Source organism: Mizuhopecten yessoensis, unplaced genomic scaffold, assembly GCF_002113885.1.
Source record: "Mizuhopecten yessoensis strain PY_sf001 unplaced genomic scaffold, ASM211388v2 scaffold9309, whole genome shotgun sequence".
In the NCBI taxonomy this organism is placed as follows: domain Eukaryota; kingdom Metazoa; phylum Mollusca; class Bivalvia; order Pectinida; family Pectinidae; genus Mizuhopecten; species Mizuhopecten yessoensis.
This window is the reverse complement of record NW_018407983.1, coordinates 314,439-331,573: the sequence shown is the minus strand read 5'-3', so window position 1 is coordinate 331,573 and position 17,135 is coordinate 314,439. Positions and strand designations below refer to the sequence as shown.

At 40.4% G+C, this 17,135-nt stretch overlaps 1 protein-coding gene across 3 annotated transcripts in view; it reads left to right on the top strand.

The window, feature by feature from the left end:
• LOC110457770 (ATP-binding cassette sub-family G member 5-like) overlaps positions 1-17,135 on the top strand; it is a 47,024-nt gene that overhangs the window by 2,722 nt on the left and 27,167 nt on the right. The window contains exon 2 of one of the 3 annotated variants that reach the window (XM_021509155.1): positions 15,208-15,258. The exons of 1 other annotated variant lie outside the window; for it this stretch is intronic. The gene's annotated coding sequence lies outside the window, so the exon portion shown is untranslated. Of the gene's footprint in view, positions 1-15,184; positions 15,259-17,135 lie in introns of those variants that run through there. One more of the 3 variants, XM_021509156.1, reaches the window with a different exon arrangement.

Sequence of the window (17,135 nt, the reverse complement as noted above, 5' to 3'; positions counted from 1 at the left end):
AAAATAATCATACATATTTAGGAATTAAGCCTGGAGTACTCATAACAACTCATGGGAAAAACCAAGGTTTCTTCGTCTTATCACAGGTCAACACAGAATCTCAACTATGCTCTTAATAAAAGGGATTAGATTAGTTTGCTGTAGACAAGAGACAAATTTCATTTCATGAAATATAGTTCAAACTTACGCAATAAAAATTAATGTTTCTATCATTGGAAATGAAAAATTGACAGAACTGGCATATTCTCAATTGTTTTAAATTGAATATAAAAGTTTTAAACATAAGGCTCTGTAGCCAAAATGTGACGTGATATAGGTTAACCGCTGTCCCTCTAGCGGTATAAATCATATACAGTTTAGAATATCTCTAGGTACTTCACGTCCACTGCTGTTGTTTTGGTAACGCCGTGTTGTCTGCAGTGAGCCGTCAGTATTGTGCATATGTATCCATCGGTTCAGAAGCCGGCCAGCTTATCTATAGGAATGATGAAATGTAATTGTAAGCAGAACCCCGTCATTCAGTTGTGATGTTAGCCATTGCCTACGTGATGAGGCTCTAGGGACAGTATATGACACCCTGTAGTCCTCTATTGTGCAAACTTCTTCCAAAACTCGCATGACATGTAACTATAACACGTATAAGCCTTGCTATAAACAATGTGACTAGTTGTCAGTTGATCAACTCCGACATATCAGAGGAGCCCACGCAATCATCATCAGGAATCACGAAACTGTTCATATCCATACAACCAGCAGAGTTTCTGGGGGGAAAGGAAGTCATGCAGGATAACAGAAGCTGCATCGGAATAATTCACATTTTCCGAATACTGGTTTGCATCATACTTATTACACAAACCACTTAAGAATGGTTTCTTAAAAAAAAACACCCAAAGTCCCTTCTTTCCATCTAATACACTGGGTAATCGGCCAAATCGAATTTGACTTGCACAACAAAACTTCATATGAAACTATGGCTCAGTAAATAATATAGACACGTACATTATGGCATACTATTTCAAACAATTTCTAATGTATAAGTAGAAAGTAATTATGTTGCTGAATGAATCATATACGCTGCCATTATTATTCTTGTATCGTTAAAAGATGAAATGTAGGCCTTGTTTAGATCGTTAGGTTTGACAGTTTTTAGTCATGTTGGACCATACAATTTGTGCGGTTATGATTGATAGATTTTCTATATTTTGAATTATCAAGGATTGAATCATTAACCAAGCGTATTGAAGCAGCCATGTTGTCTGCAAAGGAGATTCGTGGAGATTCGTGGCCAGGTCTATTGTCAGACAATACCTGACTTGGAACTGAAATCAGTCATAACATACAACGGAATTCGCATTGACACCAATAATTCGTCGAAGTTCATTATTGATTAAAGCATGGTACTGTAGTATCATTATCCGGTATTTCGTTTTTTCTGAGTGAGGGAAATACAACATTAAATCAAGATTGTGTCCTTGCCGTTACTGTCATTATTCGTGCACGTTGATAATACATTGTGTCACTCGCTGACATTTAAAAAGTACTCTTCATTCTGTTGCTAGCATGTTATATGTATCCAAAGCTCATTTCACTATGTCTGTTAATGGTTAGTGCTAGATATCCATAAGGTGCCCCAACGTCCCAGTGTCAGTCGAAGACACATCTCTGTTTATCATAATGCGACCCGATGAAATTGTTTTCTGCTTCTTCTTTTAAGTGGGTGGGTGGGTGGATTCTCCGTGTGATTGCTGTATGTAATTTCTTTTATAACCTAACAAAACTGTGACGTATTGAAACGTCAAACAAGTGATGTTTTACTCGTAAAATATTCTCCCCAGCCTTTTTTGGTGATATAGTTTGCAAATTGGCAGTTTTGATCATTAATAGTAATGGGTACCTGAGCGAAAATGTGTTTGACAATACAAAATTAACAGTGTTAATAATTGATATATGTGAACAGGAATGTTTCCCTTATGTTACCGCTATACCTCCAGCATGGTGGCATTTTGTCTGTCTCATCTGTCCTTGGAAACTTAATGCATGCTTAATGAACAATTTACATATATACAAAAGCGTATGCTGGTTTGAAGATTCAATATATGAAATGCATGCCGTCCTTATTTGAAGATTGTCACTATCCGTTGTCGTGTCGAGATCATCTCGTTGCTAACAAAACGAACCATATATATGATATCTAAATCTGGCAAAACGAGATCTGGTATCTAAACCTGAATAATACCTTCCGTTATCTAAATCAAACTCGCATGTTAACAAATATATACAATAAGTATCTTCCCACTATAAACAAATGGAATAGACCCAATTTACATATTTGTTTTATTGTGTCAAAGATAGCAATATTTTTCTGTCACTGGAAATTCAGGTTCGAAATCCTGAAAAAAAGTTATGTTTCTATCATGGTCGTGACCTTGCTGCCATCGTCATCCTCCGCCACAAGCCATAACTTGACGTGCTACTTGTATCTCAAGTTGCTCAAGATATTGTCGTATTATAGATTTCTTAAACGATTGTTGACACCAAGCTTAGCTGTCGCTGATGCCTTTATAACTACTTAGGATATTGTTTGTTTTTTGCCTTTGTCATGTTTCCGTTGTGTTTCACCACAAAGCGATTCGCCTGCCGGTCTCGTTAAACTTGAGCTTTTTGTTTGTCATAATTATGTAAGATAGTCTTTGTACAGCACGTCTGATGTTCTCTTTCACGAAACCCATTTTAGAATTATAGGAAAATATATTGGCTTCCTCAATCATATTGCTTGGTCGTAGGTGGCGACTTATAAGTTTTATGACTTCTATAACGTCCTTATAAGATGTATTTTGGTTTGTTTGCAAGAAACTCCCAGCAGAAACGGAATGTATCTGCGCCTATTTCGTAGATATTTTTGCTTAATCCATGTTAATTTATAAAATTTGGCAGATATCACTGGCTCATTCCCTAGTGTTTAGCCAAGTGTCATTCGTTAAAATCTTGCCGATTCCTCCTTAGAAGGTGACATCGATATGCACGCCGATTCATTTTAAAATGTTTTTATACGTACGTTGATGACATTTTAGATGTAATGTTTGGTAATGGAATCCGAAGGGTATTTCCAATTTCAGTCGATAGCACCCGTTTGGTTTTCCATTGCTATTCAATGACATGCTAGGGTAATTTTCGATGTAAAATATTGCTATATATATATTTTTAAATGTCCTACCTAACCGTAATGGAAAACCATTGTTCAGTCTAACACAAAATGTCAAACAGATGGTGCAGCACTCGTAAAATCTACTAAACAAAATGTCAGATATTCTAACCCGAATAAGTAATGGAAGGAGTTGACACAATTTAATTATTGATAGTAATTTGTACAAGAGTTAAAACGTGTTCGCATGACAAAATGAACAGTGTCAATAATTGATAGAAATGAACCAGAATACCTCTCTTTCCTAGCTGTAACTAGTGTACCTTCGTGACAGTTGGTGTCATTTCATCTAATCGTACTGATATTGAAACCTCGATCAAACTTCATGAACATGTAATTAACACATATACGTAGTACAACTGTTACACTTAGGAATAAGTAGGTGACTGCGGTCGTGTGTAAGCCTGTGAAACTCGAATCGCACCTGATGTTACATAAATAATATTTTCTGATCAACCTACCACGACACTTGTTTATTATAGATTCCAAAATAAATGACCAATGTATCTTATATACCATTGTAAAAAGAAAGAAGAAATAAATGGGTAATATATATGACTCATAAAACAAAAATGATACATTTCATTATTGAAGGAACAAATACTAGAAATACAGAACAAGGAAGCGTCTATTAAAAAAGTTTGTTTGTCGATGTACATAGCCAAACAAAGGAAGCATTTATTGTACCATATGGCAAATTCGTCCATTCTGGACTCATCAAGTCATACGAAAGGTCAAACAATCACTGCCGTATTTGGAAACTTATGTAGAGATAGAGAGAAAACTGAAAAGTGCCCATTTACACCCTATGACGTTACAAATGATTCTTTTGGATACAATGGATGATTTTTCTTAACCAACAGAGTCGTCGACTTTGTTACATAGAGTGAGTATAAGAAATATGATTTGAGGAAACGCCGAGTTGTTTTAGCTTGTTGATACAAAAACATGAAAGTAAATAAATAAATAAATAAACATTTCACTGAGCTATCCCAATTGACAATATGTTATGTAAGATTGAACAGATACAACTGAGGTCTTGCCACTTGCGAACATCTAAATACAAAGCTTGGTTTAATTTTTCTTCTTTGCTACGTAAAACCAAATAGTTGGACAAACTACAGAACAGCATTTACCATTTCTTCTGTATCCATCATAGATAGCAACATCTTCCTGCTTTGGTAATTCAGGTTCGTAATCTGTATACAGATGAACGTCATATTTCTCCCCTGGTCGTGACGTTGCTGCCACCATTAACTTCCCCCGCCTGGTATAGCTCTACGTGCTATTTGTATCTTAAGACGTACACACTATTGCCGAGTTATAGATTTCTTAAACGATTGTTGACATCAAGCTTAGCTGTCGCTGATGTCTTTATAGCTATTAGTTATAGATTTATTTGCCTTTGTCATATTTCATCTTTATTTCACCACAAACAGGTTCGTTTTACGATCAATCTCATAAAATCTGACATTTTGTGCATCTCAATTTTGTAAGATAATATTTGTTTGGCACGTTTGATCATGATATCAAGAAACCCATTATAACATTATAGGAAAATAAAATGGCCTGCTTGCATGTAGGTGGCAACTGATATAGGTAATGGCGTTTGGTAGCTTCTTTATAGAATCAGTGGTACATGTGAATCTAATATTCAAGGGATATCGAAGGTCACAAATGATCAAATGTTTTCTGTTTCACCGGATGTAACGCTAGGGAGCATACAGTTGCACTTTCCTGTTACAATCTTCTAACTATCATTGTATTTTTACTTTATTCTGTATCAGACCTTGTTTTAAGGTACAACATAGGATTCCCAAATGCAGGATGTCATCCAGAAATGGTTCGAACGCTGTAAGCGCTCTACACCTCTAAGCCGACATGGACTTATTGTAGAAGGTTGTACTAGAATAAACGGTAAAACAAATTATTCGGCTGTGCCAAGAGAGATACGAGAAATGGAACACTTAGAGAAAACGTGTAGAAAATTGAAAATGTGAAAATTCATGTAATGTAATCAGTTCAGCAGATCTAGGTTGATCTCTTCAATGTTTACTAAGCAGTAAATACTGAAGAAAACGCCCGTCCCTGCTGAGGGCCGACAGTAGTCACATATAGCGTATAATTATTTAATGTTGGAAACTGACGTTAATAAATCGACAGAGGACCCAAATGACTTGAGGAGTCAAATTTCAATAATAATTATATGCATTTCAATAGAAATATATGTTAAAATGAATAACAAATAACCATTTCAGAGCAAAAGAGGGGCTGCAAATGTGCATGCCCACGTCAACGGTTGCACAAAGCATTGCCTTCTTTTCAAATATTGTAACGTCAACGACGTTCGGTATTTCAAAATTAACGTTACAATCCGGCTGTTAAAGGAGAAAGGGGATACTATATCGTAACATATAAGGTTCTCTCTAAACAATTTTAGTTAGTTGAACATATTCATGTAGTGCATACATTATCTTCACAGAGTAAATACAGCCAGATGAATCATACAGTTATCTGTGCTGTCGTCATTCATACATGATAATGACGTCTGATATATATAGGTCACAGATCTAGAGTACATACACTTTTCTATCGATCACGTGAAAGTTACATTATTCGGGATGGTCAGCAACATACGCTAATCTAGAATGGGTACAAGTGACCTAAACGTTTACGTGCATCGATGCACGTGCATTTTGAAATCAAATAAATGATTGAAAGACCAGAGAGCTATCCAAAATATATATTTTATGAACTGCTGTTGAGAAAATATTTTTGTCCATAACTCCCATTTACATATGAAATCATTTAGTTTGATCTAGATAAGAACGAATACATGTTCAATGATATTTAGAGACGATTTTGTTTACGTTGAAGTCACCACTACATGGCATTCTGGTTCATAACAAATCAAGCCCAAACATAATATACAGATAACTTTCCCATATTTTGTACCATTACGTTGAAGCAATATTTTTTAGCAAGAAACTAGATACTGTTGTAAGTGGGTCAAAATTTTTTTGAACTTTTTCCAGGTCTTATTTATCGGTTACGTAGAAGTTTTATAAACCCCGGGGTATCTCTGTATTATCATTACACATGTTATCAGTAGAGGTTATCGAGCTTGATCTGTAGTCAACAATGACGGTCTACGTCTGGTAAGGTCAATACACGTAACACACTGCATGTTAACCCTCCCCTTTATACGTCAATCATCTGTCATTAAGATTGGCCATACAGCACGAACTCTTGTCCACTTAAGGAATTTTTATTTACTTTCCTCCATTTTTGAAATATTCTGTCAACATCAACATAACGTTAGACAGTAAATGGCCATGTGACAAGGACGACTAAAAACAATGGGGGACACATGGAAAGGAGTATTCGATAACTGTAGAACACGACCGTATGTTAAACCGTTACTGTTAAGTGTGGGGTCAGGGTCTAGAATGTCTCGATCTGGATGTAAATACAGCGGGTTATCAAACACAAATATCCGCTACATACTGATAGCCTTCCTAACAACGAGTGAAATGTGTTTACTGGTATTTTATTTAAAATACAAACATTAACTATCGACGCCGAATACAGTGTGAACTTTTCTAGACCGACCAAATATCTACAAACGTAGTGTCCCGACCCTTATAAAGCAATGTTACGTGATCTAAAACCATTAATCTTTGACACATTTTCCTCATCATAAATAACTTGAATTTGCATAAATTGCCGTTATCAAGAGTACACGCGTACGAATCTCTCCCAAAAATAGTTTTGTCAACAATAGTGTTTTATTTGAAATACCTGAATCAATGTAATGATGTCAATAATAGTTATTTAGTTAAGATCTCACTCAAATACCGTCTTGTAAACAAAAGTGTTTACATGTAGTGGGAATTTCTCTACAAATAAAAGGTTGTCAACATAGGTTTGTTAAATAAGAATATTGTGTTAAGCTAGAAACGTAGTGTGTTCACATTACAATGATGTGTCTCCCCGGCACGTTACAATGATGTCTCCCCAGCACATTAAAATGATGTGTCCCCCCAGCACGTTACAATGATGTCTCCGCAGCACATTACAAAGATGTGTCTCCCCAGCACGTTACAATGATGTCTCCCCAGCCCATTTCAATGATGTGTCTCCCTAGCACGTTACAATGATGTCTCCCAAGCACATAACAATGATGTCTCTCCCCCGCACGTTACAATGATGTGTCTCCCCAGCACATTACAATGATTTATCTCCCAAGCACATTACAATGATGTCTCTCCCCAGCACATTACAATGATGTCCCCCCTCAGCACATTATAATGATGTGTCTCCCAAGCATATTACAATAATGTCTCCCCAGCACATTACAATGATGTCTCTCCCCAGCACGTTACAATGATGTATCTCCCCAGCACATTACAATGATGTCTCTCCCCAGCACATTACAATGATGTCTCCCCAGCACATTACAATGATGTCTCCCCAGCACATCACAATGATGTCTCTCCCCAGCACGTTACAATGATGTGTCTCCCCAGCACATTACAATGATGTCTCCACAGCACATTACAATGATGTCTCCCCAGCACATTACAATGATGTCTCCACAGCACATTACAATGATGTCTCCCCAGCACATTACAATGATGTGTCTCCCCAGCACGTTACAATGATGTATCTTTCCAGGACGTTACAATTATGTGTCTTCACCGCACGTTACAATGATGTCTCTCCCCAACACGTTACAATGATGTCTCTCCCCAACACGTTACAATGATGTCTCCCCAACATGTTACAATGATGTCTCTCCCCAACATGTTACAATGATGTGTCTCCCCAGCACATTACAATGATGTGTCTCCCCAGCACGTTACAATGATGTATCTTCCCAGGACGTTACAATTATGTGTCTCCACCGCACGTTACAATGATGTGTCTCCCCAGCACATGACAATGATGTGACTCCCAAGCACGTTACAATGATGTGTCTCCCCAGCACATTACAATGATGTATCTTCCCAGGACGTTGCAATGATGTCTCTCCCCAACATGTTACAATGATGTCTCTCCCCAGCACATTACAATGATGTGACTCCCAAGCACGTTACAATGATGTGTCTCCCCAGCACATTACAATGATGTGTCTCCCCAGCACGTTACAATGATGTGTCTCCAACGCACATTACAATGATGTGTCTCCCCAGCACGTTACAATGATGTGTCTCCAACGCACATTACAATGATGTGTCTCCCTAGCACATTACAATGATGTGTCTCCCCAGTACGTTACAATGATGTGTCTCCCCAGCACGTTACAATGATGTCTCTCCCCAACATGTTACAATGATTTATCTCCCAAGCACATTACAATGATGTGTCTCCCCAGCACGTTACAATGATGTATCTCCCCAGCACGTTACAATGATGTGTCTCCCCGTCTCTCCCCAGCACATTACAATGATGTCTCCCCAGCACGTTACAATGATGTGTCATCCTAGCGATGTGTCTCCCCAGCACATTACAATGATGTCTCATGTTACAATGATTTATCTCCCAAGCACATTACAATGATATGTCTCCCCAGCACGTTACAATGATGTGTCATCCTAGCGATGTGTCTCCCCAGCACATTACAATGATGTGTCTCCCGAGCACATTACAATGATGTCTCTCCCCAGCACATTACACTGATGTCTCTCCCCCGCACGTTACAATGATGTCTCTCCCCAGCACATTACACTGATGTCTCTCCCCCGCACGTTACAATGATGTCTCTCCCCAGCACGTTACAATGATGTCTCCCCAGCTCATTACTCTCCCGAGCACATAACACTGATGTCTCTCCCCAGCACATTACAATGATGTATCTCCCCACCACGTTACAATGATGTCTCCCCAGCTCATTACTCTCCCGAGCACATAACAATGATGTCTCTCCCCAGCACATTACAATGATGTGTCTCCCGAGCACATAACAATGATGTCTCTCCCCAGTACATTACAATGATGTGTCTCCCCAGCTCATTACAATGATGATGTGTCTCCCTAGCACATTACAATGATGTGTCTCCCCAGTACGTTACAATGATGTCTCCCCAGCACATCACAATGATGTCTCTCCCCAGCACGTTACAATGATGTCTCCCCAGCTCATTACTCTCCCGAGCACATAACAATGATGTCTCTCCCCAGCACATTACAATTATGTGTCTCCCCAGCACGTTACAATGATGTCTCTCCTCAGCACATTACAATGATGTCTCTCCACCTCACGTTACAATGATGTCTCTCCCCAGCACATGACAATGATGTATCTCCCCAGCACGTTACAATGATGTGTCTCCCCAGAACATTACAATGATGTCTCTCCCCAGCACATTACACTGATGTCTCTCCCCAACACGTTACCATGATGTGTCTCCCCAGCTCATTACAATGATGTCTCTCCCCAGCACATTACAAAGATGTGTCTCCCCAGCACGTTACAATGATGTATCTCCCCAGCACATTACACTGATGTCTCTCCCCAACACGTTACCATGATGTGTCTCCCCAGCTCATTACAATGATGTCTCTCCCCAGCACATTACAAAGATGTGTCTCCCCAGCACGTTACAATGATGTATCTCCCCAGCACATTACACTGATGTCTCTCCCCCGCACGTTACAATGATGTCTCTCCCCAGCACATTACACTGATGTCTCTCCCCAACACGTTACCATGATGTGTCTCCCCAGCTCATTACAATGATGTGTCTCGCAAGCACATTACAATGATGTGTCTCCATATCACATTACAATGATGTCTCACCCGAGCACGTTACAATGATGTGTCCCCCCAGTAAATACAATGATGTGTCTCCCCAGCACATTACAACGATGTGTCTCCCAATCACATTACAATAACAATGATGTGTCTCCCCAGCACATTACAATGAATATCTCTCCCCAGCACGTTACAATGATGTGTCTCCCCGTCTCTCCCCAGCACATTACAATGATGTCTCTCCCTGATGTCTCTCCCCAGCACATTACAATGATGTGTCTCCTCAGCACGTTACAATGATGTGTCTCCAACGCACATTACAATGATGTGTCTCCCTCGCACATTACAATGATGTGTCTCCCCAGTACGTTACAATGATGTCTCCCCAGCACATCACAATGATGTCTCTCCCCAGCACGTTACAATGATGTGTCCCCCCGTCTCTCCCCAGCACATTACAATGATGTCTCTCGATGTCTCTCCCCAGCACATTACAATGATATCTCTCCCCAGCACGTTACAATGATGTGTCTCCCCAGCTCGTTACAAGGATGTGTCTCATTAGCATGTTAAAATGATGTGTCTCCCCAGCACATTACAATGATGCCTCTCCCCAGCACATTACAATGATGTCTCTCCCCCAACATGTTACAATGATGTCTCTCCCCAGCACATTACAATTATGTGTCTCCCCAGCACGTTACAATGATGTCTCCCCAGCTCATTACTCTCCCGAGCACATAACACTGATGTCTCTCCCCAGCACATTACAATGATGTATCTCCCCACCACGTTACAATGATGTCTCCCCAGCTCATTACTCTCCCGAGCACATAACACTGATGTCTCTCCCCAGCACATTACAATGATGTATCTCCCCACCACGTTACAATGATGTCTCCCCAGCTCATTACAATGATGTGTCTCCCCAGCACATTCAACTGATGTCTCTCCCCAGCACGTTACAATGATGTCTCTCCCCAGCACATTACAATGATGTATCTCCCCAGCACGTTACAATGATGTCTCCCCAGCTCATTACAATGATGTGTCTCCCAAGCACATTACAATGATGTGTCTCCATAGCACATTACAATGATGTCTCCCCCCAGCACATTACAATGATGTCTCTCCCCAGCACGTTACAATGATGGCTCTCCCCAGCACATTACAATGATATCTCTCCCCAGCACGTTACAATGATGGCTCTCCCCAGCACATTACAATGATGTCTATCCCCAGCACATTACAATGATGTCCCTCCCCAGCACATTACAATGATGTCTATCCCCAGCACATTACAATGATGTCTATCCCCAGCACATTACAATGATGTCCCTCCCCAGCACATTACAATGATGCGTCTCCCCAGCACGTTACAATGATGTGTCTCCCCAGCTCGTTACAAGGATGTGTCTCATTAGCATGTTAAAATGATGTGTCTCCCCAGCACATTACAATGATGTGTCTCCCCAGCACATTACAATGATGTCTCACCCCAGCACGTTACAATAATGTCTCTCCCCAGCACATTACAACGATGTGTCTTCCAATCACATTACAATGATGTGTCTCCCCAGCACATTACAACGATGTGTCTCCCGAGCACATTACAATGATGTCTCTCCCCAGCACATTACAATGATGTGTCTCCCCAGCACGTTATAATGATGTCTCCCCAGCACGTTACAATGATGTGTCTCCCCAGCACATTACAATGATGTGTCTCCCCAGCACATTACAATGATGTCTCTCCCCAGCACATTACAATGATGTCTCTCCACCGCACGTTACAATGATGTATCTCCCCAGCAAGTTACAATGATGTCTCCCCAGCACGTTGCAATGATGTCTCTCCCCCGCACGTTACAATGATGTCTCTCCCCAGCACATTACAATGATGTCTCCCCAGCTCGTTACAATGATGTGTCTCCCCAGCACGTTACAATGATGTGTCTCCCCAGAACATTACAATGATGTCTCTCCCCAGCACATTACAATGATGTCTCCCCAGCTCGTTACAATGATGTGTCTCACTAGCATGTTAAAATGATGTCTCTCCCCCGCACGTTACAATGATGTCTCTCCCCAGCACATTACAACGATGTGTCTCCCAATCACATTACAACGATGTGTCTCCCAAGTACATTGCAATGATGTGTCTCCCCAGCACATTACAATGATGTGTCTCCCGAGCACGTTACAATGATGTCTCTCCCCAGCACGTTACAATGATGTGTCTCCCCAGCACATTACAATGATATGTCTCCCCAGCACATTACAATGATGTCTCTCCCCAGCACGTTACAATGATGCCTCTCCCCAGCACATTACAACGATGTGTCTCCCAATCACATTACAATGATGTGTCTCCCCAGCACATTACAATGATGTGTCTCCCCAGCACGTTACAATGATGCCTCTCCCCAGCACATTACATCGATGTGTCTCCCAATCACATTACAATGATGTGGCTCCCGAGCACATTACAATGATGTGTCTCCCGAGCACGTTACAATGATGTCTCGCCCCAGCACGTTACAATGATGTGTCTCCCAGCACGTTACAATGATGTCTCTCCCCAGCACGTTACAATGATGTGTCTCCCAAGCACATTACAATGATATGTCTCCCCAGCACATTACAATGATGTGTCTCCCGAGCACATTACAATGATGTCTCTCCCCAGCACATTACAATGATGTCTCTCCCCAGCACGTTACAATGATGTGTCTCCCTAGCATGTTAACATGATGTCTCTCCCAAGCACGTTACAATGATGTGTCTCGCCAGCACATTACAATGATGCCTCTCCCCAGCACATTACAATGATGTCTCTCCCCAGCACGTTACAATGATGTGTCTCCCCAGCACGTTACAATGATGTGTCTCCCCAGCACGTTACAATGATGTCTCCCCAGCACGTTACAATGATGTGTCATCCTAGCATGTTAAAATGATGTCTCTCCCCAGCACGTTACAATGATGTGTCTCCCCAGCACGTTACAATGATGTGTCTCCCCAGCACATTCCAATGATGTCTCCCCAGCACATTTCTGTCAACAATAGCGTTCGAATGTCTCCCCAATGCAGTTTAGCAACACGTGTTTATATAGAATCTCGCCTCATACGCAACGCTGTCAACTGGTGGGTGTTTCCTCAGATTAGAGCCAGAATGCAGTGTTTTTAGCATTGGTATGCACTCCCTAATAGAGTGGTGTCAAAAATATTGTGTTTTAATGCAAACTTTATACCCAAATACAGCACTTTCAAAAGTAAAGTGTTTAATCAAAAATGTCCCAATCAAACAGAGTGACGTGCAGAGTTGTGTGATTGGGTAGAATCTCTATCTTAATACATTGCCGTCAACAAAATTGTGTTTGTTTCGATATCTTCCAAATACAGTGTTGTAACTAGTAACATAATGTGTGAATATCTACCCAAAAGCAACGTCATCATCACAAGTATGATTAGTTAGAATCTCTCCCCAAATTTTGTTGGAATTCCCTCTATTAACAGTTGTGGGTTAGGTTAGACTGTCTCCCGAATACATACTTATCAGCAGCTTAGAATTAGGTTTTATGTCCGAATAACTACAGATTTCCAACTATGCTTTCAGTTGTTAACGACTTGTTATATATATATATCGATCATTTCCGTAACTATTAATATATATACTTGAGGGTAGATATATCGTGTGTGTCCTACTGAATGAAAATAAACAATGATTGATCTATTTTGATAGTTCTGTCGCCCGAATACATAGTTTTCAACAGCATTAATTTTGATCACAATAACTACAATGTATAGTGTCCCAAACATGCTTTCATATGTAAATAACTTCTGGATATCTATATCGATTATTTAGTAACTGCTTAATGGTAGATATATCTAATAGGTCAAACTGAAACGAAATATTCTGTGTAGGGTCAATGTTATTGTTATTGCAGCTTAAAATATTACTGAATTGATTTAGCTTCAATTGAATATTTTGTCAAATAGACTCTCAGCCGTACTAATAAATGGTCAAAATGGTTGCTTCAAATATGTGGTGGATCACGGTCAAATCATTCCTGCAACCGGTCAATATCACATTATCCGACCACCGTTATAAGGAGCTAAACGCACGCTCTGTTGATACGCATTGCTGCTAATCGACCATTAAAAGATAAACTAACATGCGTTCGTTAGTTATTGATCCAATATGGTTCTAAATGTGCACGCAGATAGGACTTAAAATATCCCAAGACATGAATGATGCTTATAATATGTCACGCGTTACAAGTCATATTAGAGTAATGACAACACATGTGTTTACCAAATACCTTTTCATACATTTCTGCAAGTTATTTGTCTAAATACACTAGCACTGATAATAACATGTTCACAATGAATACAATACACGTGTGGTATAGTACTTTATAAGTACATGATTAATACCAGATAATTTCCGAAATAATGACATTATATGCCGTGTGATTAAACTCTGTAGCCGGTTAATAGATACAAACGCGCATCATAAAAATCGTCGATGTTTCGACCGAGACAAACCTTGCGTATTAATACTACATGTACTATCTTTCATGTGAAGCTTCCAGCAATTTAATGGCTTTAAAAGAAATACCACTTACCTCTGTTATCCGTAAACAATTGCCAGGCGATGTGTCTTACTCATGGTGTAGTCTGTGTTTATAAAACGGATTTGTCCTGATACGTCTTCCGGTTTCATTTTCCTGCAATGATTAACAAACCGCCGGTGAATGAATGCAATGACATACACATACGCTGTATGTACGCCCGGCTTTGGTATGATTCCGTTTTCTGTTAACAGACAGGGAGACGGAAATAACGTCATACGAACAACTGAGGATGAGAATGACTAATTTACCGCTATATTGTCGAGATATGATGCATATCCATGTTGCTAGTCAGCCCCCTTCCAGCACTCACTGATGTTAATGTATGCACGCGATTCAATATAGATTCATTATTGGTTGATGCCCGTCTAGCGCAAGCATTGTGTGTTCGACCTCGCTAGCGAACCAATCGATAATTTAACATTCGTCGCAAGATCTCTTGTTCGTCTATGATCGGTGGCTTCGCCTTATCGAGATACCTAGCCTCTTATGTGCTGCCTTGTAGCGACCAGTGGGGGCATCACACATAGATAGCCAGGCTGCCAGTGTTTGTGTGACATATATTTCAGAACAGACTGCCAATATATTTGGGTTCATTGTTTATTTTTTAGAACAAGAAATGAAGACCCACGTGTGTATACACCCACAGTGCTGACAATAAGGTATGGTAACTATGCATGTTGTGTATAACCAATGGTGTAAGGTCACATGAAGCATCTGTAATATACCGTTATGCAATGTCATTTGTGATTTGATCTGTGCCATTGTCATTTATGATCTATTTCATATTTTTGTGTGACATGTTCCTCCCACGTTCAGCCCCGTCTAATACAGATTACATGTATATGAAGCTACTATTTACTATTTTAGCCGTGTATCATGTGACACTCAATTTTTGCTATCCGTCCTTACCACGTGTGTATCAATTGTGTGTACACATGCCCATCTGGCGGTTTATCGTTTACTCTCCCCTTCTCTCCCCGCGCCCCTTACAAAGACACTGTGCCCATCTATCCGTGAATAACATATCCCGTTGCACATGAGCGCACGTCTGCTCCTAACAAAGATACCCGTACCTATCAAGGCTATTCGTGAATGACACCTGTCTTTTATATCAAATGCACCTGTCATTTCGGCGTATTCGTATATGATACAGCTACTTCCAGTAACAGGGATGGCTACATGATTCATGGTTCATGGTGGTCGACGTCTTGGTAAACATAGTATTGCTTCTGTTGACGCTTCTTCATAGTTGTTCACATATTACGCGAGGACATGTTTAAGCTGGGTCCTCACCAACTAGGAACTACATATAAACGGTAACCTTGTTCGCGGATTCCCGCAGAGACGGCAGTGTTTAATGAACAGTATTTATGACGACAATGTAAAATGACTAACCAGTGGGTCCGCGTCCCAATGCAGGTTACCATGGCTAAGTATGGCAAATTATCACCATATACACGTAATGACTAAGCTGGTTGTATCCCTGTTTACAAGAGTATGCGGTTATACAATACTGTATGTCTCAGCTTCTTGAGTCGTCAACAACGAGATGCCGGTACTAGTGTTGGACCTCCTCAAACATTGTACTGGACTACGTGATACAAATTGTATAAGCTGGGTTCTGGCCAAACTTGTCAAAAGCAGTATGATATGATTTAGTGTGCTTGGGTAAAAAAGTTTTGCAATACCTATATAGCCATGTGGACATTCCGTCCATCTTTGATTGTTGGTTTTCATACGTGTCCCTAATGAGTCATCAGTACATTACTCCCTTCCTCGCCCTTTTCCCTCCTCCTACCCCTCGTGTCTTTGTTCTTCTCTGGTTTGCCACTACCCCCTCCCCCTCCCCCCTCCCCCTCCCCTGTTTCTATATGTCTCCGTTACCTTCCGTGAACTCCAATCCCCACCCACGGAGATGATTGAACTGACCGGAAGTACAATAATGTACAACTTCTATGAACATACATATTATTCACCTTCACTTTTAAAGGAGATAACTTACATCCGTACATTCACTATATCAACACTTTTCCTTTATTAACTCTGCGAAGAAGTATCTACTACAGAATTCCGTCCCTAGCTAACAATCAATAACGAACATCTATCTCCCGACCTCTACCGCCTAGTTCATGGCGCTCTCCGTAGGAGGATAAGATAGATGGTTCGTGTACATGCTTCTCTATCACCGATAGCGTCAGATTGCTAACATCTTGTGGAAGAAATTGCTAGAGGGTGCCAAACAAGGGAAGCATGTTTGACAGCGCCTGTCAGAACATTATAGCCCCCTTGAGCCTGCAACAGAAAGTCAGTGGTGCAGTATATCCCTTTCTGGCGTGGAAGACAATGTTGGCAAACTGTACATATATATCGTGATTACTATCGGCGTGTTCGTATATAATGTGTCTGTTAGAAATTGTGTCATAGAAAGATGGACTATTAGTCATAGAGAAGGACACTTTTAATGCGCTTCTCTCGTAGAAAAGGACTGATCCGTTTCTCAGTGTTGACCACCAAGCGTAGACAAAAACCTCCTATA